This window comes from Thermobia domestica, chromosome 13 (genome assembly GCF_964235325.1).
Source record: "Thermobia domestica chromosome 13, izTheDome1.hap1.1, whole genome shotgun sequence".
Lineage (NCBI taxonomy): Eukaryota > Metazoa > Arthropoda > Insecta > Zygentoma > Lepismatidae > Thermobia > Thermobia domestica.
Window position 1 is genome coordinate 68,807,339 of NC_137466.1, and position 27,515 is coordinate 68,834,853.

Consider the following 27,515-nt stretch of genomic DNA (forward strand, 5'->3'; position numbering starts at 1 on the left):
GGTTCGAACTTGAGTACAGTAAGTTCATTTTTTTTCAATATAGAGATGTTTTTTTTTTAAATCTAAAATTCTATTTTGAAGTGCTTGAAAAAACAAAATCAGATGAACTGTCACGTTTCAAAACTCAGTCGTATTTATTCGACATGTGCATATAATTATACGAAAACGTTAAAATAAGGAACGTTAATGCTCTTATAATGAGAACAGATTTTGTTTCCCGGCGGGAGCTCACGTGGTTCGGATTCCTCGTTAATCAGTAGCTCCCGTATAGCCTCACTGCTGAAAGAGACGTTAAACTCTACAATGGAATGAAATCGTTAATTTTTACGTCTCACGGCTAGGCTAAAGGAGATTATGACGATGAGAAATGAATGAAATGGTGGAATGAAGAAACTGAGAGAACCCCGAAAAAATCCACGTACACGGTGTTTGTCCACCACAAAGTTCACTTGGCGCGATTTGGAACGAACCAAGGACTCCATGCACCAGCGGTGAACGCTCTTCCACTGAGCACCGTGGCCCGGTTTAAGCTCTATAAGTCTAAGTCAGTTGGTCTTCCTTCTCTAGAAAATTCCCAGTAAAACATCTTCCTCTAGAATAAACCATATGCGCTTTCAGATTCAGCAACCGGATTTACTTTAAGATTCAAACTCAGATGTCTTGCACGATGCTAATAATTTAATATTCGATATATTTGCTCCTTGGCGTTATATTTGTTTTGACACTTCTACACCTGTATAACCTTTTATTACAACACATTAGAAAACAAACAATTTTAAAGATCCACTCCCGAAACCCTATTCAAACCAAAGACAAGTGTGTTCTTTATCTGTACAGTAATCTTGTATCGGTACGCTTATATCAGAATATAGCTATAATAAGTGAAAAAAATTAGAAGGCCTGACTATACTGATTGTTAGCATTGCGATTTAAATCCATATTGGAAAGAAGTAGGAATTTTGTATTTGGAAACATTTTGTAAATTGACAAAATTATGAATTACTCTTGCAACTTTTTATGATATATATGTGTGTAGAGAGAGAGAGAGAGAGAGAGAGAGAGAGAGAGTTAATATGTGTGTGTGTCTTCACAGTCCCGGAACGGTCAAATATCTCGCGAAATATACAGATCAGCAAAACAAAAACAACATGTGTGTTTTGAAAAAGCTATCCAATTGTACGAAGCACCATAGACACAAAGCGCCAAGAAAATTTGTTACACAACGACTGTGGTAACCCTATTATAACTCGTGATATCAATATATTTACGGAATAGATTACATTTTGTTTTTAGTTAACGTGGAATATTGCAAGTTTTACAACTGATTGCAACATTTCTATTGTTGTATGCATTATAAACATATGTTGAATTCATATTTTTATTGTAGCTAGAAATGGCTATTTTATTGGTTAAAACAAGAAAAATAACTCGAGCGGGAATCGAACGCGGGATTTTTTGCTCCTGAGGTGTAGATACTCCTCACTCTGTCACTTGATAACTTAACGCGTTCTATCATATATGCGGAAAGTCAGAAACTTTAAGAGGGGTTTCCTGGCTATTGCAGTTTATAATATTTACAACGATATTTGTATTTCAATGTCTTTTATTATATCTTTATTTGTATTAGTTGGCAGAATTTACTTTTAAATTATGCACAAGCCGTTTAAGAAAGGAAGAAGAAGAATATGCAAAAAAGAATATAGATGTAATAATTCTCTTTCAGTTGTTACCGTATACGTTGCTATTTTGTTAATATAGTAATTCGACGATGTGAAATTGGTTGTCATAGCAACACAAAATAAATAATGCATAATTACGGATCCATCTTGTAAAAGACTACATGCATAATTCTAAGAAGTGTATTTGCTTAATTTGTTAAGTGCCATTATAAAAAGCTAATGTTTAAATGCAATGTCCAAAATGTTTTATGGTGATTTTCGTAGCCTTGTTTATATAAAAAGTACAAACTGAGGACCTTAGAAATAACGACGATGTAGATATATATATAATTGCTGGTTCATCACAGAACTTTATTTTATTTTGAGTAAATATATCCGTTATATATTGACACTTTAAATGTGCACTACTACCTCGCGAAAGGCGACCCCGAAGTTCATTTACCAAAGCCTGCTTTCCCTTTGTCAGTAACTTGCGTATATTTCCTACTCCATTATATACGTATTTCCAGTAACCTTGAACGACAGACACACGAACACAGACACACTGAGAACATTTAAAATTCCAAAAGTTCTCACACCGGGAATCGAACTCGAGACTCCGTAGACAACAGACGCACGTGCTACCCACTAGACCACAGAGGCAAGCTATAAAGCCAGCGCGTTTTAATAGTTCTACTAGAAATGTTCAAGCTATCCACTTGTAATACATTGAGTGATTTATTCGAGAGAGACAAAGCAGGTTACGGTGCCCAGAAATACTATTTTAACTGATCATAAAACAGAAATCTGTCGGTGAAGTAATATGGGGTAATGTGTGGTATGCTATTTTTATACCGAGTTCTTTCGTGGCGAAGCGGTTAGCGCACGCACCTTTGACATAGGAGACCCGGTTCGATTCCCGGTGTGAGCTCATGTGGTTCGGATTCCACGCTAATCAGTAGGTAAACGTCTCATATAGCCTCGCTGCTAAAAGGAACGTTAAACTCAAAAAATCAACTCAACATTATTTTTATACCATCAATAGAAGCAAGGTGTACTCAATACTATCCTGCTAAAAATATGCATTTATTGCTCTGGCACATATTACAAACCATCGGACTATTTGCGACATTAATTACAAAAGCTTCCAGAAAAAGAAGCGTTATGAACATTAAGTCGCTTCAAACATTCAAATGGCTTTATAAAATCCAGATTATGATTTACAATTCACTTTTTACTTTTTAAATAAAAATACATAGAATATATTGTTTTTTTTATCTCTCTCACATATTCTCACTTTTTCTTTCACTTTCTTTTTATCTTTCTCTCTCTCTTTCTTTCTCTACATATACACATGTATATTGCAGAAACATGAATAATTTTTATTTTGGACGTGTGGCTTAAGGTTGGTATTCAAATTAGAAACCTGTTCCCATTATGACAATGTTAACGTTTCTCATTTTAGCGTCCTCGTATTTAAATGATGAAAGGGTAAATAAATGTGACTGAGCTTTGAAACGTGACAGTCCATCCGATTTTGTTTTTTCAAGCACTTCAGAACAGAACTTTATATTTAAAGAAATGTTTTCATATATTGAAAAAAAAAAAGCTTCCCAGAGGCAGATTCGAACTGCCGCCCTTCGATGCTAGAATTTCAAGAGTACTACTAAACACGCTTGACTACCGAGACAACTTACAAAAAAAAAAAAAAAAAAAAAAAAAAAAAAAAGTAATATTGCTAATATATTGCTCCAAGCGTAGGCTCGCATTTGAAGTTTTAAATAGTGGTTTTCTCGCTATTTCAGTAATTTTAACTAAAGGTATTGATTGATTTTGCATATTGGAACTGTGCATGAAGTGTGAATTGCAGAATTCAACGCAGAATTACGTAGTTGTCTGTTCAGTTCATGTTTCTGTTCAATAATTTGACATGTTAGTGAGTGTTCCTAATACCTGCGCACTGTGTCGAATCATTTTCCCACTGGCACAAATCCCGGGGGATGAGAGCGACAAGTCCTCCTCAATCTTGGTACTGGGGGTTTCCCTCCTCCCAATAATCCGATTTGAAATGTGCTTTTTGGGGAGAAATGTGATGATTTGTGTCCGACTGCCACTTCATTTACATGCCCGATATATAATATACAATAGGTTCACCTCAGAAATCAGATTCATCTACCGTAATATAAGTCTCTCCCCCCCCCCCCCAGAATAAGCCTAAAATCTGCCCGCCTCCCAATCTTGAAGACAACTCTGCTACCCTGTCCTCCACAGCATTGTTTTTCAACTTTATAAAATATTTTGAATAAAATATTTTGAATCGCTTTAAAAATAATATGGGAACTGTCTTACCCATCCCACCCAATCCGAAGATAGATTTGCGTCGCTGCTGCTTGCTATATTACGTTTGGCACTTTTTATTTGCACTAAGAAAATCTTAGAAAATCTTAAGAATTACCGTGAGCCAGAGAGGGTCCGGCCCTCTGCCCTTTCAGGCGCCCATGAATGTTAGTCATTCCTATGCGTATAAGCTTAATGCCTCCAAAAGTATAGTGATTTCTATTTTAAAAAAAGAAACTTATCTGGGCGAAATCCCTTTCCAACCATTTTTCTGGATCCGTCACTGTTCGTAATTTATTTTCCAACAAGAAATCCATTCTGGCATCTACCTAAATAGGAAATTTGCCTAAAATTAGAAGGCAGGAGGTACCGGTAGTAATAATTTCCTATCTAAGATATTACTTTGTCAGGTGTAAAGTATTCCCGATTAGAGGCTGAAACCGCCTCCTCCCAGTTTTTCTTTTATGACTTTAAAACATTTCACACTTAAATTTCAACTATTGGTTCAAAGTCCCAACCTCTACAACAACAAACCCTCCGGGTAATTAGAACCGATGTTAACCGGAAACATTATATCCAAAATATAGTTAAATGTTCTATCTTACGATGGCAGTTGAAACTTTCTCTTTACAGTTTATGGTTTTACCGACAGGGTACTGTGCAATTCTTCTTACATTTTGTTGCAATTTAACCTCGTCTTACAGTACATTTGGGGGGGGGGGATGGTAAATCAGGGGAAAGAATAGTAAATATGAGGGGAAATTGGTAAATTTACGAGAACGAAAAATCCCTCTCATCCCCCCTGATGATTCTAACCCTAGTCTTCCCCCCCTTCGCTAGCACATAAATCATCAGGGGGAAACAAATCAATATTCTGAAAAGAAATAAAATAAATGTATAATATATGGTGTCTCTTAATGATATGGATTATTTAATACCAATACAAATGAAATAATATAGAGATATTTGTTTCCATTTGCCGTTTATCTATTTATAGAAAGAACACAACTTCCCAAAAAATGAAAGGTTCTTTGTACTCGTGTGATACGTAAGTTTTCTCCTTGAGTTTTTTATGAATTTAATCTATTGCCGACAGATGGCAGAATGCTCGCATCACCTGTAGTACATAAAACAGCAAACTATTTTTATAACTGGGACTACAATTCTGTTAACACTAAATAAAGTAAAATATATTAACCAAAATTCTAATGCTCTTCTTTTCTAAAGTCCTTAATTTGAAACAAACTGCAAAAATATTATCTACATTACATTGATTATAAGGTGTGATTTCTAGTATATTCATGGAAAGCAGGCGATTTAAATTCCCTAAGAGAGGGCGTAACCGTCTAAAAGGGTGCTAGTCATTATGACTAGCTATGAACGAACGATTTAAATTTTGCGGAAAACATACTAAAACACCATATCCATTATTAAGTGGTGACTTACCTATACAAACAGATTCCGCCAAAGCTGACTCTTTTGCTGATTTCCTCCAAGACATCTTCACACCACTCAGTTCCACATATTTATATAGACATCCAGCTGACACAGTCAATCCATCTTCTCCTTCATTACAACCTCATGCCCTTCATTCTCTTCCGCAAAATGAACCTCTAACAGAGCCAATCACAGTTCAAGATATCAGTACAGTTGTTCGCAACAAAAGAAATAGTGCACCTGGCTTTCATACAATAACCTATCGCCATATAAAAGAAAGCCCGCTTATATTGCTTAATTTGTTAGCCACGATTTTTACTTTTATTCTGCGAACTGGCTATTTTCCTTTCACCTGGAAAACTTCTAAGACGTTAATGTTTCCAAAACCAAAGAAACCTCCTGCCAACTTATCATCCTAACGCCCAATTCAATTAACGTCTACTTTTAGTAAAATCCTAGAACGTATTCTAGTAAGACGTCTGCATGCATACATAGAAAGACGCCAGATACTTCCCATACACCAAGCAGGATTTCGCCCAGGTTATTCGATCAACGATCAACTACTTCGTTTAACCACCATGGTTACACAACACTATAACTCGGTCAAACCATCATGTCTTGTATTATTTGACCTCGAGAAAGCATTTGACAGGGTATGGCACATCGCACTTATATACAAATTAACTCATCTTCGATTTCCTGTTCCATATATAAGACTGATATACAACTTTTAATCGGCCGTCTGTCATATGTTTCAATAAATAACTGCCTCTCACATCCTATTTTCCTTCACTGTGGAGTACCTCAAGGATCGGCTCTGTCACCACTCCTCTATCTTCTCTATGTTGCCGATATGCCTCCACTTCCTCATAAAATTCACCTCTTTCAATATGCCGACGACACTGCCTTTCTTGCTTTAGGATCTACTATCCAATCCATCAACACTGCTCTACAGTTAGCAATTAACAATTTCCTTCGCTGGTGCGGCAAATGGCAGCTAACGATCAACGCCACAAAAACGCAGGCCATTGTCTTCATTCCACCGAAACGAACATCAAGAGTCAGAAGAAATCCTAACCACCTTTCACTACAAGTAGACCAAACTCCCATCCAGGCACGTTCAACTCTAACTTACTTGGGGCTCACATTCGATAAACATCTCACTTGGAAACAACATCTTCAAACAGTCACAACTAAAGCCTACAATAGACTTAACTTATTAAAAAGGCTCACCGGAACGTCCTGGGGACTAAAACCAAACACAATTCTGAACACATACAAGGCCTTTCTACGGCCTGTGCTGACTTACGGAAATGTTGCATGGATTGCGGCTACCCGCAAAATTTACGAAAAGTTACTAGTGTTAGAACGACATGCTTTCCGCATTGCATATCGAGTCAAACTGCCTAGTCCCACAGCAGATTTGTACGACCGGATTCAGTTTCCTACACTTCAGTTTCATCTTGAAACTTTACGTCTGACATACATATGCTCTCGTTATAAAACCCAACACCCTTTACTTCTGAATACTATGCACCACTTAGCTCTCCATCCTTCTCATCTTGATATTACCCCCCACCGCTATCGTTACTCTATACTCTCTACTGCTACACTCTACCCCCTGACGCATTAGACCAGGAGCTCCTCACAGACTATCAAGTTCATGATCATCTTCCACTCATATTTCCATCATTTGCACGCTGAATCCATCTGCTCCCAACAGGGCTCCCATTATCTACGTTGAAACCTCGATCAGCCCCTAGGCGAGAAGATATCTTCGTCTGTCTGACTAACACTTATAGTGTTGCGATGTGATGGCACACCTCGCCTCATTCTTCATGCTCATCATTCACACTCTGTATAAATATGATATGCCTTACCACTAGGTACCCATTCTTACTATCATATTTCTGCTGTTCCAGTTCTGTACAATATTAAATTAACTGCAATTCTTCGTTAATTTCCTACCAAATGTTAAGGATCGGAAAGATCCTTAAGACCTTAAAAATTATTATAATAAAGAACTTCTATGAGACCGTCACAAAATCCCTTAAATCTTCCATTTACGTAATACTCTTCCCTAAGAGAGGGCGTAACCCTCTAAAAGGGTGCTAGTCATTATGACTAGCTATGAACGAACGAACGTCACGGATTTAAATGGTCTCCTTAGCCTAGCCGTTAATTTTCCATCATTTCGATATTTTTGAAACGTGAAATCATTTCATGTAGTCGCCTGTTAGTAGTTCACTCACTTAACTGAATCGGTTCATTTGAATGGCTCAGTGACTCGATTTTTTTTAGAACCGATTTTAAATAATAGTGAAAAGTTTACGAATTGGTTTTGAGCTTTGTATGTGAAATATTGTAAGTCCAATTGCCGCATTAAAGTGTAAAACATTTAGCCCCTTCTGATCAGTACACCGCTCACTGCAGTTTTACTGCTCCTCATGCAGTACGGAGTTTGCCTAGGAGAGAAATCCACTGGAAGTGGAAGAGTATCCGGAGACGAAAGAAGCAAGGAAGAAGAAAAGTAGAAGAAAAAGAATACAATGAAAGTATAGAATGCAAGTGTAGAATACAATGAAAGGAAAGAGACCGGAAGAAGACGGAGACGGAACATGAGTTGAATTGAGTTGATTTTGAGTTTAATGTCCCTTTCAGCAGCGAGGCTATATGAGAGGGACCTACTGATTAACGTGGAATCCAAACCACATGTGCTCCCGCCGGGAAAAACGGAACATGACATAAGGCATCCAGAAGTAGAGGAAGATGAGGTAAGAAGTTTGAGGCTTGATGGAATTAAGAGACCGTACAAAAGTAATATGGCGGAGGAAATACTTAAGCTGAAAGTAGAAACTAATATTGTGGATTTCAAGGTCAATTCAGGAGTGGCTAGTGTACTTATCGATTATGGATAAGTATACAGGGAGATAGAACTTTAGAAAGATAGAACTTGTCCAAAAGTATTCCGAACCTACAATATGTTGACCCTTTTAAATAGGGGACGCGTTTCTGCTGCGTTTTAAGCACCGGGGTCAAAATATCGCTACGTTGGTTGGCAGAACCATGCCGAGTAGGCCTATAGATCCTAAATATTACATCTTTAGACACTCTAAGACAGTGTTTCCCAACCTTTTTCAACTTGCGGCACACTACGGGTGTTACTTGGATTCTCGCGGCACACTTATAGATATTATTATTTGTAAATATAAAACACAGTGATATTTTCTCTGTGGTTATTAATCTCCTTCTCACAGAGAAGAAAGTTCTATCATTGCTTTTTCCCCGTATATTTTTCATTCTAATTTAAAAATAGAAAACAATTGCAATGAAATATTGGACTCAAATTTTTAGAAATACGCTTTCTTTTTAAAAACTGTATCCAACAAGTTAAATAAACAATTTACTTTGGATTATTCCAGTCAAATATAACATATGGCATTATATTTGGGAGAAATATACACAAAGCCAAGGTAGCTTTTACAATACCTTGGCCTACCAACTTTACAATACCTTACAATACCTAAACCAAAAGATCACTGCAAACCAATATTTAAAATATTTCGTATACTCCCAGTTTTGTACATTTTAAATCTATTGATATTTGTAAAGAGACACCTAGAGAGTGTCCTTACGCGAGTAGAACAGCAACATGATCATGATACAAGAAACAAACAAAACTTTTCTATTGTAGACCACAGAACCATATTATATGAAAAAGAGTGTAAATACGCGGGTATCATGCTTTACAATAAACTTCCCAAAGATATAAAGACTCAGGACTCTGTTGCTAAATTTTAAAAAGAACTACAAAAATATTTACTACAACACTGCTTTTACTTGGTAGAGGAATACATGAATTGCTAACTGGAAAAAAAAACTACATGATCAACAGTCACTAGTGTCATTGCTTGTTTTTAGCATATATCTTCAAGGATTTCTACATACACTGCAAGTAATAATTACTTATTCTAACTTTATTTTTAATATTATGCAAAATGTAATGTATAATAAAATATAATATGTAAGGCTTATTTATTAACCTAGTGTCTGCAATTTTCATTATAATTCTTTTTACTTTTGTGCTTATATATAAATGACATGTCCACTTCATATGCATTGCAATACAGTGCTAAATGTATGAAAAAAGGATGAAATAAATACAATACAATACAATACAACCTTTTACTAAGAAGGAAAATCACTAAATAACGAACGAACAAACAAATCTCTTTTGCTTTCAAACACAAATGTAGGTAATTTGTCGAAAGGATTGAATGATATTTAAAATTTTCAAGTTAGGAAATAGTGTGCAACAATAAAGAAGCAATAATGGTCATAACAATGATAACAATTACTTTTTTCAACATTAGAAATGTACAGAACAGTAACACGGTATGAAACTTAAAATCGTAGATGCATAATAGATGTTCATAGTAATGTGAAATACAAATATACATTTTCTCCTAAATTTTGCCATTTGATTGCTATAAAATTAATAATTTTGTTTCGATTCCTCGCGGCTCACCAGCGGCCCATTCACGGCACACCGGTTGGGAAACGCTGCTCTAAAAGAACGGAGAAATCTTTATTTGTTTGTTAAACTCGTGTAACACATTACCGCCAAGCGCCAAGAGTTCGGAGCTGTGGCCGTCTTCTCACCGTTGCCACAGTAGTACACACAGAAAAGATGCGGCATTTTAGTGCAAATGCAGGGGGACCAAAAAAATTTCCATTATTAAGGGGACAGCGGTCAAAACAAGAGGTCCAGAATTCATTATTACTTTAATTTCAAAATAAAACAATACATACAAAACATAAATTTGAATTTTAATTACTTCAAAATAAGAGCTGACGATCGTTGGAGAAGTGATCTAAGCTACTCTTCCAACCAGAGGTAAAAGTGGTTCTGAAATAGTAGGATGACGCATGATATGCCGTAGGCCGTCCTCCTTGGCTATGTTTATTTACTGTAATTATTTAGGAAGTGGGGAACGCCATAGATATTTTTGGAAGTGGGGTAACGACGTCCCCCAGCATATCCCTCACTTTTACCCTGCTTCCAACCCAAGTCCCAATCTAAACAACACTTACTCGTAAATCTTACACATGATCGCCAAGCATCATGCATATAGAAGATGTACAGTTGTATCCTTGTATTCATATTATATACATCAAAACTCTTGAGCTTTGTGTATGGATACAGAGAAATTAACCTCTTTTTATGTAAGAAAAAATGAAAATTCAATATTAATAATAATATATTTCTTTAACTTCTCGAAGTAAGGAAAAAGCAGGAGATTGTTCACTTTTCATTTTCTTTCACAGTAGATCAGTAGAACATAGAAAAAGCAGGAGATCTGCAAAATCAGTAGGCCTGGCAACACTGTTAGACGTATTTTCATTAAAATGACAATTATATATTGATAGCTTAAAAATTAATTTTCAGGTTTGAGCTAAAAATAATTCAAATCCGCTACTCTTTAATCGTGAGATCGGACAATACCAGATACATAAACGACGAATTTATAATTCCCTACCTAATCTTCTATACGAATAGTTATATATGGATAGTTTACGTGAATACTGCATCAACTTATGTTTTTTGTTACTTCAGCGAAGAAATGTTCATTCTTTTTGTCTGTTTCGTAAAACATGTGCTCAGTTTCAAATTTTAAACCAGAGGTAAAAGTGGTTCTGAAATAGTAGGATGACGCATGATATGCCGTAGGCCGTCCTCCTTGGCTATGTTTATTTACTGTAATTATTTAGGAAGTGGGGAACGCCATAGATATTTTTGGAAGTGGGGTAACGACGTCCCCCAGCATATCCCTCACTTTTACCCTGCTTCCAACCCAAGTCCCAATCTAAACAACACTTACTCGTAAATCTTACACATGATCGCCAAGCATCATGCATATAGAAGATGTACAGTTGTATCCTTGTATTCATATTATATACATCAAAACTCTTGAGCTTTGTGTATGGATACAGAGAAATTAACCTCTTTTTATGTAAGAAAAAATGAAAATTCAATATTAATAATAATATATTTCTTTAACTTCTCGAAGTAAGGAAAAAGCAGGAGATTGTTCACTTTTCATTTTCTTTCACAGTAGATCAGTAGAACATAGAAAAAGCAGGAGATCTGCAAAATCAGTAGGCCTGGCAACACTGTTAGACGTATTTTCATTAAAATGACAATTATATATTGATAGCTTAAAAATTAATTTTCAGGTTTGAGCTAAAAATAATTCAAATCCGCTACTCTTTAATCGTGAGATCGGACAATACCAGATACATAAACGACGAATTTATAATTCCCTACCTAATCTTCTATACGAATAGTTATATATGGATAGTTTACGTGAATACTGCATCAACTTATGTTTTTTGTTACTTCAGCGAAGAAATGTTCATTCTTTTTGTCTGTTTCGTAAAACATGTGCTCAGTTTCAAATTTTAAACCAGAGGTAAAAGTGGTTCTGAAATAGTAGGATGACGCATGATATGCCGTAGGCCGTCCTCCTTGGCTATGTTTATTTACTGTAATTATTTAGGAAGTGGGGAACGCCATAGATATTTTTGGAAGTGGGGTAACGACGTCCCCCAGCATATCCCTCACTTTTACCCTGCTTCCAACCCAAGTCCCAATCTAAACAACACTTACTCGTAAATCTTACACATGATCGCCAAGCATCATGCATATAGAAGATGTACAGTTGTATCCTTGTATTCATATTATATACATCAAAACTCTTGAGCTTTGTGTATGGATACAGAGAAATTAACCTCTTTTTATGTAAGAAAAAATGAAAATTCAATATTAATAATAATATATTTCTTTAACTTCTCGAAGTAAGGAAAAAGCAGGAGATTGTTCACTTTTCATTTTCTTTCACAGTAGATCAGTAGAACATAGAAAAAGCAGGAGATCTGCAAAATCAGTAGGCCTGGCAACACTGTTAGACGTATTTTCATTAAAATGACAATTATATATTGATAGCTTAAAAATTAATTTTCAGGTTTGAGCTAAAAATAATTCAAATCCGCTACTCTTTAATCGTGAGATCGGACAATACCAGATACATAAACGACGAATTTATAATTCCCTACCTAATCTTCTATACGAATAGTTATATATGGATAGTTTACGTGAATACTGCATCAACTTATGTTTTTTGTTACTTCAGCGAAGAAATGTTCATTTTCTTTGTGTGTTTCGTAAAATATGTGCTCAGTTTTAAATTTTAAATGAAAGAGGATGGATTATTCTAATTTCCATGTTTAGCTAATTCCATAATAAATTAATTAATATTCTGAATTAATCAGAGGCATCTATAAACTTTCCAATCGTAATTATATATAGGGTCTATAAATATAACTACATGAACTGATCTAAAATAATGAGTACTTCTGGTTGATGTGGAAAGTTGAAATTTAGCCTGATTGTAGCCTTCCGGAACCAACCCACAGGAAAATTGCCAAAAGTGTATACTTTTAATTTTTAGGGGGTCTAAAGGGGGGATGAAGAAATTCCCCTTGTTATTTAAGTGGACTTTTTTTTTTTTTTTTTTTGAACCTGTAATCTAATGTTTTAGATACTTAGAATAAATACTTGAAATTCGGTATGCTTGTACATTTTCATTAGCGTTACCTATGTATAGCGTGACTTGACACACTCCACAACCACACTGGTAAGATGGAAAGGGCACCGAGTAAACCTTGGGTAACTGAAGCGATGCTTAAGGAGATGGAAGAACGCAGAAGGGCGAGAAGCACGGATATGAAAGAATACAGAAGGCTAAATAATGAATTGAGAAAAAAAGACGGACAAAGCCAAAGAAAAGTACATGGAACAGATATGTGAAGAAATAATGGAACTTCAACGGCGCGGAAGATATGATCTGATGTACCAGAAAACACAAGAATTAGGAGGAAAAGCTAACAAATGCATACGCATATTTGGAATCGAAGATCAACAAGGTCATGTAGTCACTGACCATCAAAGAATTCTTAAAGTTTAGGAAGAGTAGGGGAGGTGGGGGCATAATGGACACCTTAAGGTTGAAATTGAAATTTCAACGTTGCTATGAATGGAAAGTCAATGATTTTGCAGTACAATATTCTTTATTCTTTCTTCTACAAATGTAAAGAGGTATAAGGTGTGAAAGTTTTACCAAACAAGTTGTGCTGTATGTACAAATAAATTGATCTATTGTGAGTGACCGTTTTACCCTAACTCCCTGGGTAAAATGGCCCCATCCTCGGAACATACACACATTAACCAAAATTATGTTCTGTTTCGATAAGGAAATGCTAGTTAATGAAATAGTTACTTTCTACAACTACAAAACAATGAGTGGAAAACTATAAAAACGAAAATAATACTAAAATAAAATTAAATGAAAAAGAAAATACAAAGTGGAATAGAGGGGCTATCAAAAAATTTCGAGACTAGGTCACTAACATGCCAAAAGATCACAAAAGAAGGACACAAGCTCGATTACAGGAAGCACTGACCTTCACACTATTCGCAGAGTAATATGGTACCCTGTTCCATTCGACATAGGGTATTTTGATCCCCTGTAGAATTTTAAGGGGCAATTTGCCCCAATCCCGATATAACTTTCAAAAACCGTTTATCTGCTATCCACCATCTTCCGCAAAGAAATCATGCATGCATGCATGGCAAAACCTTTCTCACTATCTATGCGTGTACCATGTTTTATTCAAGTAATTACTTTTTTAAGTAGCGGGTAAAATATTCACTACATATCTTATATCGACGTACTATGAAAATGGTTTTCTCCACTTATATCACACGCTATTGAAGGTAGCGACCTCTCCCTTTCAAAACACTTTGCACCACTCTGACTACGGCTTGTGCAGTAGTCCCAATTATCGGTCACCGGAGGAACCCCACCATACACCGATATGACCATCTTGCCCCGGGGGGTCATTATGCCCCCACTTTTCCTACATAAAAGATCTGTATGACCAGAAGAACCGCCTCAAAGATATTGCGATCGAAGCAGAGGAAAAGGTGGATGATGAAGGAAAAGAACCCAGTATATTGAAAAGTGAAGTAATACAAGTCATCAAGGACATGCGAAGGAGGAAGGCCACTGGAGATGATGACATCTCCGCAGATCTGCTCAAGGGATTAGAAGATAATGCAATGAAAGTATTTACTTCACTTATTAACAAGATCTACCTGAGTGGAGAATGGTCAAAGAATTTTCTTGATGTTACAATGATAGCACTGCCCAAGAATAAGGAAGCAAAGATGTGCAGCGAGCACAGAACCATTAGCCTTATTTCCCACATTGGAAAGATAATTGTGCTCATACTGAAGAGACGGCTGGAAAACAAGATAGAAGAGATGTTGGACGAAGACCAATTCGGATTCCGGAAAGAAAAAGGCACCAGAGATGCCATTGGGTTGATGAGAATTATCTTAGAGCGAGTTCTGGACGTAAAGGAAGGGTTGTGTTTGTGCTTCATAGACTGGCAAAAAGCTTTCGACAGGGTCAATTGGACGAAACTTTTACAAATACTTAAAGAAATTGGAGTCAACTGGAGAGACCGACGGCTCATTCGCAATCTGTACATAGAACAACGGGTCAAGTTGCGCTTGAATGAAGGATAAACCAATAGCATGGAGCTTGGAAGAGGAGTCAGACAAGGTTGTAGTATGTCGTCCCAATTATTCAACATTTACAGTGAATGGTTAATGAAGGAAGTATTAATGGGAATTGGAGATTTCAAGATTGGAGGGCAGATCATTAACAAGATCAGGTATGCAGATGATACAGTTATTATAGTTAGAACAGAAGAAGGACTACAGGAGATGATTGACAAAATAGCTGACACTGGGAAACTATATGGAACGGAAATCAATATCACTGGGAAATCAATATCGAAAAATCGAAAGTCATGAGAATATCCTGTGGAAATGCGTCGTTACAGGTCAGGGTAGTACTTGAAAAGGTTAGCCATTTCAAATACCTGGGAAGTATTTTGACGAAAGACGCGTAATGCACCAGAGAGATCAGGTTGAGAATTGCAATAGCCAAAGAAGCATTCAACAAGAAAAGGCCACTAAAGAAGAAATTGGTCAAGTGATATATTTGGAGTATTGGATTTTATGGTTCAGAGACCTGGACATTACGGAAGTTAGAGAAGAAATATTTAGAGAGGTTTGAAATGTGGTGTTGGAGAAACATGAAGAAGATAAAATTGACAGAAAGAGTAACAAACGAAGACGTTTAAAACGGATAGGAGAGAAGAGGACGTTTCTAGCCACGATCTTTCGTAGAAAAGCCAATTGGATTGGACACATTTTACGAAGAAATTGTCTTCTTTATACCGCCATAGAAGAAAAGATGGAAGGAAAGCGAGGAATAGGAAGAAGAACAACCCAAGTGATCGATGATTTGAAAAATAGAAGAAAATATTGGGAATTAAAAGAGGAAGCTGAAAATTGTTAAACATGGAAAAAAATATTTCCAGGTCCAAACTGAAAATTAAGAAGAAAAGAAATAAGAAAAAGAAGAAAAAACTCACTATTCCCAGAACCTGCCAAAAGGCAAAATACTTAATAATAATAATAATAATGTATATAAATAACTAAAAATAAAAATTTTCAACTTTAAAGTGGTTTTATGGGGAACTGAAAAAACTTCCCCATGTTATTTATATGGGACACCTTGTACACCTCTAAATTATTGGGTACTTCCATGATTGTAGCTTTTCGGGACTAACTTACAGAAAGATAGCCAAAAATGAATATATATAATTTTTAGAGGATCTAAAGGGGGGATGAAGAAATGAACATTTTTGGACCTATAATCTCACATTTAAATTAGATACTTGGAATTGGAATAAAAGCTTGAAATTTGGTATGCTTGTACGATTTCATTAACGTTACCCAAGTAAATCACCAAAATTAAAAATTTCCAAATTTAGTGTGTTTTTATAGGGAATGAAATCTTTATCTTATGTTATTTATATGGGGCCATCTTCTACACCTCAAAATGTTTAGGCAGTATTAGAATGATGAAAATTTTAATGAGTGTAGACTTCAGGGACTAACCCACAGTAAGACTGCCAAAAATGAATATTTTTAGTTTTTATGTTATCTAAAGGGAGGGTGAAGAAATTCCCATGTTATTTAAATGGGCGTTTTCTTGGAATACAAAATCTTATATTTTACTGTAGATAGTTGAAATACGAAAAGAAACTTGGGATTTAGTATAATTGCGGGCTGAGTAAACGCAGGGGTCTGGGAACTAACCAAAATCTTATATAATAAAACTAAATGTTTGTTTATTTGTCAGTTGTTTGTGTATCTTTTATACAAATCCAACTGCTGGTTTGGCCATCGCCGGCTACGGTTTGGAATACTTCTAGTTGGGCGTACAAAATTTTTAAAATGTGTATCCTAAGGAAATTTAACATTTATGCCAAAAATTGAGTATCTCACAAGGTCCTCATGTTATAAAGATAAAAGTAGATATATATAAACTTCTTATTTAAAAATTAAGTGAGCTTGAAAAAATGGACATGGTTTTAGAAAATTCCACTTTTAATGGAAGGGCAATATCCATTTTTCTCCACACATTCAAAAAACATTGTTTACCTTGTCATCATGGGGAAACGGTTGAACTATTCGAAATAAATTTTAGAATTTGGCTCCGGTTAGGTTTTTATCATGCCACTTTCATTAAAATGCGTATCCTAAAGAGGAATTAGTTGGTTGGTTATTGAATGGTTGATGGGGAACGTCAAAAGCTATAGCTGGATCCAAGAGAGCGAACAATCTCTACGCCTCCCCCTCCCCCCCCCCCCCAGACGCCACAGGCACTAGTGTTGCAAGAGCCCGGTGAGAGAAAGTTGAGAATGTTTCACGACTGCCCGCTCGAACCGTTCCTCCAGGCAGAGCCGGCCTTAGGTGGTGCGGGGCTCGATTGGAAACATTTTGCGGGGCCCCATTCTTACAACTAATTTGCACCAAGGTCTGTAGAACAATATATATATTTCGCTTCAACCAACCAACAACAATAATAAAATAATAATAATAATAAAATAATAATAACTACTAAGGAAAGAATCTTGATCTTGCATTTTCTTCTTTCATAGTGCGAAGAAGAAACTTCCAGATAATGTATCTGTACGTTAAAAAAGGCTTTTTTTCTTTTAAAAAAACTGCAACTTTCCTCTTCATATCTTATAATTATGTTCAACAAGCAGGAATACCGGCAGGGTTTTTCCAAGGGGGAGCAAAATATGGACACAAACGCAGTCGCAAATACGCTTACAACTTAATAACTTTATCCACGCATGCACTTCGTGTACATTTGTAAAAGAAGTATTTAGGTAGGCCTACATTGCATATTACTGGCGTAGCCAGAAGGTGAATCTGGGGGGTCTGGATCCCTCGAAATTTTGAAAAGTTGTTAAACCCTAAAATTGCGTTTTAGTTTTCCTATTGCCTAAAACTTTCCAGGGGAGGTGCCGCGAACCCACCCCGAAATGAAAGCCTGTTTACGTCACTGTGTATGTATTAAATATCCATAGTACTGTAGAATTTATACTAATCTATTAAATATAAGTGTATCAGCAAGCCATTCTAACAAGTTTTGACATGTATTTCGAAGAATTGAATACTTTTCGAACATATAGGTGATATAGCTGACCTCCTTGCTCCCCTCCCCTGTGGGTGGCCATGCATAGGTACAGCAATAATAATACTTTAAAACGGTTTTAGAAATTTAGCAAAGCTACCAACAACTCTTATATTGTGGAAAATATAAAAGAATGACGTCATAACTGCGTCATAATAACTATATATACTATAGTTTCTTTTGTCAATATGGTTTTACCGAATTGCCTTTCGAAAGTTATTTTGCAATTTAACGGTAAAATAAAAACCTTACTTGTACTGTGTATTAATATGACTGAATAAAACATAACACCTACGTATAATTTCTTATGAAAGGTCGCCCCTTCCTAAGGCAAGTTGAATGAATGAGAAAATGAATTCATCTTCATTGTTTGAGTTAATGATATACGATAATCTTTTACCTGATGTTCTATTGACATTTCCTACTGCTCTTTATGCTTTTTAAAAAAAAAAAACAAAAATCAGTGACTTCATATCACTGAAACTTACCTCAATTGTATTTCAATGTTATAATAACCGTAAATCCCAATTAACTGTGTTCACAGCACGAAAACGCAAACGAACTCATTCGTAGCTAAGCGGTTAGCGTACACGCTTCTGGCGTGGGAGACACGGGTTCGGTTCCCAGCGGGAGCTCTTGTGGTTCGGATTCCACATTAATCAGTAGGTCTACGTCTCATGTAGCCTCGCTACTGGAAGGGATGTTAAACTCAAAATCAACGAAAACGCACACAAGTCACATCCTCTTTTATTCTGTGAAACAAACAAACGCAAATCTGTCGACGCGACGGGTGGCAGAAATACTTTTTTTCTTGTATTGATATCCTGAACACATATTATAAGTTTGTCAGTTTATCCCCGGAATACCTTGCATGTTTACTTATAAGCTCGATTAAGAAAAATGATTAACGGTAAAGACAGTTTCGAAATATTTTCCCGTTTGTACGTTGTGGAGTCCTCTTTCAGTACAGTAATCTCTCATCATCATTTCCTTTCATAACATTTTTCCACCTGCAAAATGTTCTGGTAAAAATGCTCACTCTGTTCATTGTTTATAGCAGGTAATTTTTCAGAGAAATAATTCAAATGGAAATGCAGACAGTGAATAAATTTTAAAATACATATTTCACCTTTGTGCTTCGCAATTTTTCAAGAAGGTTCTGTACCTGTATTTCATAATTTTCTTCTCTTACATGTAAACCTATCGATGTCGAAATAGAGTTTCTTGACCAAACTTGGCAGAGAAGTGTGTAATATCAAGAAACAAGCGTAAGCAAAATTTAAAGTGCTTCCGCCCATAAAGACGGCCGCAGTGTCCAAAAGCGTCATTGATCACAATAAACCATAACAATGTGTTTCAAGTTTGAAAATTTCATTTTATTTGTAAACGGGGTCAAGAAATGAAAAACAAAAACACATTAACCGACACCGGGAGATGTGACATCTATTTGAGGCTATGCTTATATTGGTCATCATCTTGAGGTCGGCCATCTTGTATCTCGTTCGACTTTTTTAAATAGGAAGGGGGTCATGTGATCTATCAAATTGGGTTAGAATTTTACGAGAAATACAATGGTGAAGTCTATTTCCATAAGTTCATATTTGTAAGACATACTGAAATTCACATTGATATGAATTCGTTGCTTCAAAGATTTCTTAACAGATTTATCTTTTTGAAAAGAATTCAAGTCATAAAAACCTAATGTACGCAAGTGAGAACATCATAGGTAGTTACTTATGAAAGGTATGATCAGCTTCAAATCGTTATCGACTGCAGAGAAAATGAAATGATGATGCGACGATCACAAACCTCGAGGAACTGACGGAAGATGGATGAAATATTTTGCATTGGATTATTCGAGTTAGAAGACAAACCTTCAGAAGCAGCCACCTCTTCAGTACGCACTAGTATACACTCAGTTTTTCTGAGTTGATTTTTAAAAAATCCTCGGGATTTTTCGCAGTAGAAGGGAAAGTTTCTCCTCTTGCTTTGTATTTATAATTTAGCTATAATAAGAGAAAGGATATGCAAAGTAGTTGCACTGTGGCTGATTTATTTTGATACCATCTCGATATTCACGGTAGTGTCACAACGCCACGAACTTTTACTTAGTGGAGTTTTCAAAATTAGAGATGGTGTGCATCAAAATAATGAAATAAATGTTTACACAAACTCAAAGAAAACAATATTTTTACGCTCAGGGGTGTGTGTAAGAAATTTAGGGGAGTGTTAGGGGTGTGCACAATACTCCCTGGACATATTTATTTTTACAACAGAAGTTGTAAACGTAAAAAGAATAAAGAAACTACTGCAGCATTAAATTCAGAAAATATTTTTTATGCCCGGAAACAATACAAACTATTCATTTACTTATCAATTTTGTATTGGGGACCCCGCGAGCAGAATCGCATGTAGACTATTATTTAAATGTATTAGGAGCAGAATTTAGTCATAGGAACCACAACACACTTGTTTTCTCTGGGGCCTAATATGCTGTTAAAACTTCACTGAATAGTAGAGTAGACGGCAATAGCGCGGGGCCCCCTTAGGCGCGGGGCCCGATTGGGAGCAATCGGTCCAATCGGCTTAAGGCCGGCCCTGCCCCCAGGAGTTCGTCCTAGATTTGCCCCTCTCAGTAGCAAGTTTTTGACATATTCTGTACATTAAAAGTTGAAAATATTACTTTTAGAAAAATGAGGTTCAGGTGTAAGAAGGAAGTAAGTTCCAAATATGAAGTTCAAGTAAAAGGCATAAGGAAGAAGCAGGTTCAAAACATGAAGTTCAAGTATAAGTCTTAAGGCGGATTTTCATGCAAGCGTTCGTTGCGTTCTTTGCTTGCCATGTGGCTGAATAACCAATTGAGAAAATTATTTAAGTACAGTTCTACGTGTAACACAACTTTCTGTTGGCTACATTTAGAAATCACAAGCAACTAACGTAACGGACGCTTGCATGAAAATCCGCCCTAAAGAGGAAGGAGGTACAAAATATGAAGTTCAAGTATAAGCTGTAAGGAGAAAGGAGGTTCAAAATATGAAGTTCAAGTATAAGCTGTAAGGAGAAAGGAGGTTCAAAATATGAAGTTCAAGTATAAGCTGTAAGGAGAAAGAAGGTTCAAAATATGAAGTTCAAGTATAAGCTGTAAGGAGAAAGGAGGTTCGAAATATGAAATTCAAGTATAAGGCGTAAGGAGAAAGAAGGTTCAAAATATGAAATTTAAGTACAAGGCATCCTAATAGTCATATGCTCCTAATAGTCACAGAAATACTCCAAACAGTTACCCACATACCGGTACTACTTGTAAATTCAGTACGTTATAGCAGTTTATTTAGTTATTGTGTAAGATACGCGAAAGTAAGGATGACAATTAAATACTTGATAATGACCAATAAGTACTATATTTCCACTCATTTTCATAGTTCATAGCATATTCTTGATACTTAATATCAGATATATATATATATATATATATATATATATATATATATATATATATATTTCTAAAAAAATACAATACATGTTATATGGGACCTATATAATAATCTATATGGCCATTAATCTGTGTTGTTCCATCTACTGTGTACCAACAAGTATACGTAACAATGAGGATTGTTTAGTGGAAATTTCCATTCATAGCTGAGAGCGATCATTTACATCTGTGGTAGGCCTATGTTTTCCCCGTGAAGCTTATGAATGGAGACACGTGAGTGTAAGAGCTTTATTTACTATAAATTTAAAATCTGTGTAATTGGATCAAACAATATCAAATGGTAGGAGCATCATTATCAGCTGCTAATTGTAAATGTATCAAGAACACTAGTACACGTGAGTATGCATCTCATTCCTCCCTCTCCCTCTCAGTGTATACATATGTGTAGTTACACAAAATAAAATAAGTTGTCCTTCACACTAAATCAATCTAAACGAAGACGTATTACCATCCATCTCCTCTCAACACACATATATATATACAGATGCTAGCACGTTGAATGATTGATCCGAAGTGACACATTACATATATACATACATCTAGCCCTCATGTTTTACCGTGATGGGGTTCTCTTCTCTTTTATTTTAATAGTGACTTCCGTAGTTGCAACAGCCAGCAGGGAGTTGGGCGACCGACTTCGGTGACAGGTGGATGTGTTAACCTAGATCTCTGAACGCTTGGTGTCTCCCCCTTCTTCTATAGGTTGCATCCCTTTTTATCTCGCAACTCTGAGGATGGCAAATCTACAAATACACTCTCAACTGCACTGGGTGCCAGTTGCACTGTGTGTTCGTCCAGAGGGCATAGGAAGTAAGTAACACCAAACATTCAAGAAGTTATTTAGATTATAGTCAAGTATCCATTAATAATATCAAAGAAAGTTTTTAATAACAATTTTAGGTATCGTTGTCTTGGTATATTAGAGTTTATATCAATATTAAAACTTATGCTGCAAATTGATAAAAGTGAACAAAAGACAGATAAAATGCTAAATGGATACAATGTAATTAATGCAACTGACATTCACTATGCGAAATATTGTATGCCTGTTTCACATAATAACACTTCGAATAACAGTGTAACGTTAAAGTCTGTGTGTTTCATATATTAGAGATAATAATACATAGTGAGTATGCATTATAGGATAGAATAATGTAGACATAGACAAAATGATTGTGACTTGAATTTGAGAAATAAAATGGTCGTCTCCCGTGGTTAGTGGTTTGGGTTCCTGCTTTTAGTTAGGTAAACACGGAATAGATTGTAATTGAGTTTACCATCCCTTTCAGTAGCGAGGCTATATAAGACGTGGACTTACTGCTTAACGAGGGATTCGAACTACATGAGCTTCCACCAGGAATCAAACCTGGGTCTCCTGCGCCAAAGACACGTACTCGAACCATGTAGCCACGATGGAGCTCTAGGTAAACATGGATACCATACGTGGTTCGAACCTTGCATTAAGCTTGACTTCTCCTTTCAAAGCAGTCAGTCAAATATTAATAAATATTTAAAATACAATTTTAAGAGCAATACTTGATTGGGTTAAAGAAAACTTTCAGTTATTATCCTTATTCTCATCACATAAACTTAAATTTAGAATTTCTTTGACGTTGAGGTAAACTTACCCTTGACACATTATTTGTCTATTAGTAAATTACACTCGGAGTCAAACACCATAATGCCTTCAAAAAAACGTTTATTGTCTTTTTTAAAATAAAAATGACTGTTAGTGAAACCCACTTAAATAGATAGGCCTATATATTGGTTATTTCCTACGTCCTTGTCTTTTTCGTACGTTTATGGGCAACTGTAGAATGCTGTCAATGAAATCCATAACCAAGCATCTTCTGCTGTCTTGGAATAGCAAGAGAATAGAAGAATATGAAATTTCCGATATTTTTTTTAGAAGCACACACGTAATGTTCTGAAATAAACTTACTTATTACTCAATGTAACACTAATTAGCTCTCACTACGCTCATCAGTTTCTCTATTTTCTTTCTTTCTTTCTTTCTGACAGTCTGTGTACCTATGTATCTATGTCTATCTATGTCTTTTCTTTTCTAAACCATCCAATAACAACAAACAATATAGCAAGCTTGGAAAGTAGACTGTTTGACACTTAAAAACGTGCCATTGAATGTTTGTGGCGGTTCTAGAGGGAAATCGCATTGCAGAAAATTAACTTCTTATCGCTACAATCTATAGCTAAATTAACTAACTAACTCAATGGCCTATGGAACCCGGAGATTCAATGTCGCGTTTACAAAAGCTCTCTATTGACTTCTGTTCTTAGCCAACTGGATCCAGTTTCTACTTAGTATTCCTATTTCTGCGAGATCCATCTTAATACTGGCCTCCCGTCTGCGCCTAGATCTTCCTAATGGACGTTTCACGATTGGATTTCCAGTTAAAACTTTGAAAGCGTTCCTGCTTTCTCCCATTCTGGCTGCATGACCTGCCCACCTGAGCCTCCTAGACTTGATGACCCTAACAATCTTTGGTAAACCATATAAATTATGCAGTTGCTCGTTATGAAGTTTACAAGAATTAATTACCTAGTTTAACTTTTCTTTCCTTAGCCTGTAGCAATAAAATGTTTATCTTTTAACCTATGTGACATCCTTCAAAAGTCGCCTCTGTACTACTTATTGTTTTCATGAACTTTTATGTAGAGTAGCTTATGTATTACCCGTTCAGTAAGTATAGGTTATTTTATAATTTTAAATATATTCTTTAGTGTGCAGTATAAGTTATTCGCTAAAACGAAAATGCCTCCCAAGACACATTCTGCAGAACAAGTATATAAATACGTATATACATTAGATTCCACGTAAGCATAAATATACTACATGTTATTGCTTTTTCAAAAATCCCTGACTTTACAGATCCACGAAGGACAATAGACTGCTAAACAGATTTTTTTGTTTCGGTCATGCGTGGCCAGAATTTCATCTCTCCCGGGAGTGTTCGTCTAAATTCAAGTACAACTCCCCCAATTATCGCTATACTGGGCCAATATCGATTTTTTTTTTTTTTTTTTTTTGTATCTTCACTGAAAGTCACACCATGAGTACTAATCTCTTGAATACACAGAAGCAGTGGCATATTTAGGATTTTGTTTTGGGGGAGGGGGCTATGCATAAGACGTAAATAAGTACTTATATTTTTCTTTTCGTGTGCCGACAAATTTTAATGAAGTTCTGCATATAACAAATTGATTTTGGGGGTGGGGCTTGAGCCCGAGTCACCCCCTAAATACGCCACTGCACAGAAGCACTATTTATAAAGACAACGGTGAACAAATATTTTTTAAAGAATGTTACTGTATTAACAGAAACTTCGATAGGTTAAAGTTACAGTGATGTAGGTTACTTCTTCAAGAAGAAAGACTTAGGTACCGAAACCAAATCTAGATAAGTCAATCTGTGAACAGAAAACGTAAGTCAGAGCTTTATTCAACCTCCAATAGATGAGAGTGGTAACTCTTGTGGTAAACTAAATTTTGTTCCCGATTTTTTTTTTTACAGTACCTTATGTGTTAATTTGTGAACATCAAAGAAAATATGACTTACCACTGTAACTGTAACATGTCCATTTAGATACGACAAGAATATAATTCAATCTTCTTTAATTCTATTTCCTTTTGCAGAAAAAGATTACCTTTAAAAACTAGAAAAATGAAGAAACAGAATTACTCATGATAATACTTACTAAATAATTGTGCGATCTGTATATCTGTATACATCAACGCCACAGCCTGTTAAATAAGCATTTCAAGTTGTTTATTTTTTCAATTTCTGTCTTCCAAAGAATATTAACTAATAATAAAATCACTTTCATCCATCCATTATATTCACATCGTATAACGAAAGCCTTATATGGTAGCCTGTAAAATTATACTTTAAGTTGTTTAATTAGCGCGCAGCTTTGCACATGTGCAAAGTTTACTTTGAAATTGTATTGCACCATGTAGTTTCTAGTTCGGACATAGAAAAGCAACTTTGCGTATCAGCTAAGATGCCCTTTTACTAATAAAGTTCTGAATTTCCCGCTAGATGTCATAGTAAGCCAGCGTTGGAATCTTCGTCATATTTGTTGCTCGCGGAGTTACGCCATATTGTTATTTTTGAGCTTTCTTTACTCGTTAAAGTGGACAGCTTTGAACTGTTGACTTTTTCTGTGTTAGACAGAAGTGTAATAAGTGCTTTTAAAATCTTAATCCATTATAATTATTTACATCCTACGCTTTTATAGTCTTAATCCATTATACTCATTTATACCCTATGCTTTTATAGTCTTGATCCATTATAATCATTTATATCCTATCCTTTTATAGTCTTAATCCATTATAATCATTTATATCCTATACTTTTATAAACTTAATCCATTATAATCATATATATTCTATGCTTTTATAGTCTTAATTCTTTACAATCATTTACATTCCATGCTTTTATAGTCTAAATCCATTCTACTAATTTATGTCTTATGCTTTCACGGTCTTAGTTCTTCAAATTACTCCACCAAAAAGCCACCTTTTCCGTCCATCAACAAAATTATTTTTTCCTTTTTTGTAAAGTTAATAAAAGCATTGTTCTTAAAATATTTTTTTTACATTTATTATTTATTATATATTTATTTTTACTTTGTGTTATATGATGTTTTGACACTCAATCAAAGACGGGCACGGTGGCTCAGTGGTAGTGTGCTTACCTCTGGTGCGTGGGGTCCCTGGTTCGATCTCCGGCTAAGTGAGTTTGTGCTGGACAACATCCTGTCCGTGGATTCTCTCGGAGTACTCTCTTTTGCTACCACATTCTTGTTCCAGAATTCTTCCATCATCATTCACTTACCTTAATAATCCATCTCTCTTAGTCTAAAGGGCATAACGTAGTACGTTAAACTGAAAGATTTCATTTTATTTTGACATTCAATCAGTTCTTGGAGGTCTATTCGTTATTTCACAATGTCAAACATAATTTATGAAAATATCCTGATTGATATACTGTACGGGAAAACTGCAGTGCATTTTTGGTTGCATAATGAAATAGGATATACAGTATATATATATATATATATATATATATATATATATATATATATATATATATATATATATATATATATATATATATATATATAGGGTGTTTCAAAACAACACCGACAACGTTTGGGAGATGATTCCTGACACCAAGACAAGACAAAAAGTATAGACCAACCTGGGTGCACAAATGCTTCCTTTCGGAGTTACACGCAGCCGAAAACATGAAAAACTGAACTTTAAAGCCCATAGCTCCAAAACTATGAGACTTATTGTAGTCGGGTCAAGACTTCACTTAGGAACTAGTATGTGTCCTATCAAAATATCCAAGTTTCAGGATCCTGCAGTACTTCCGCAACAGTTTTTATAGAGGTATTTGGTGAGTATTTCCAATTAAATGCCCATAGCCAAACTTCCTTTATAAAAATTGTTGCGTGAGTACCCTAGGATTCTGAAACATTTATTTTTGGGTAGGGCACATATTAATTCCTAAGTAAACTCTTGACCCGACTACGGTGAATCTCATAGTTTTGGAGCTATGGACCTTTAAGGTTCATTTTTCCATGGTTTCGGCAGCCTATAACTCCGAAAGGAAGCATTTGTGCACCCAAGTCTGTCTATACTTTTTGTCTTATCTTGGTGTCAGGAATCACCTCCCAAACGTTGTCGGTGTTGTTTTGAAACATCCTATATATAGGGTGGGCCATTTTAATTAATCCACGGAAATATCTGAAAAATGATAAAACATAGAAGAAATTTTTGAAGTACATGTTATATATTGCTAAGGGGGAAACCCAATTCCGCCAAAAGTACCCCTCCCTGCCCCCCCTAAATGGGGGTAATGGGGGGTAACTTTGA

At 35.7% G+C, this 27,515-nt stretch overlaps 1 protein-coding gene across 1 annotated transcript in view; it reads left to right on the forward strand.

Annotated features, from left to right (window-relative positions):
• The first annotated feature begins 22,297 nt into the window (after positions 1–22,297).
• ETH (Ecdysis triggering hormone) overlaps positions 22,298–27,515 on the forward strand; it is a 58,479-nt gene continuing 53,261 nt past the window's right edge. The window contains exon 1 of the mRNA XM_081737535.1: positions 22,298–22,421. The gene's annotated coding sequence lies outside the window, so the exon portion shown is untranslated. The remainder of the gene's footprint in view (positions 22,422–27,515) is intronic.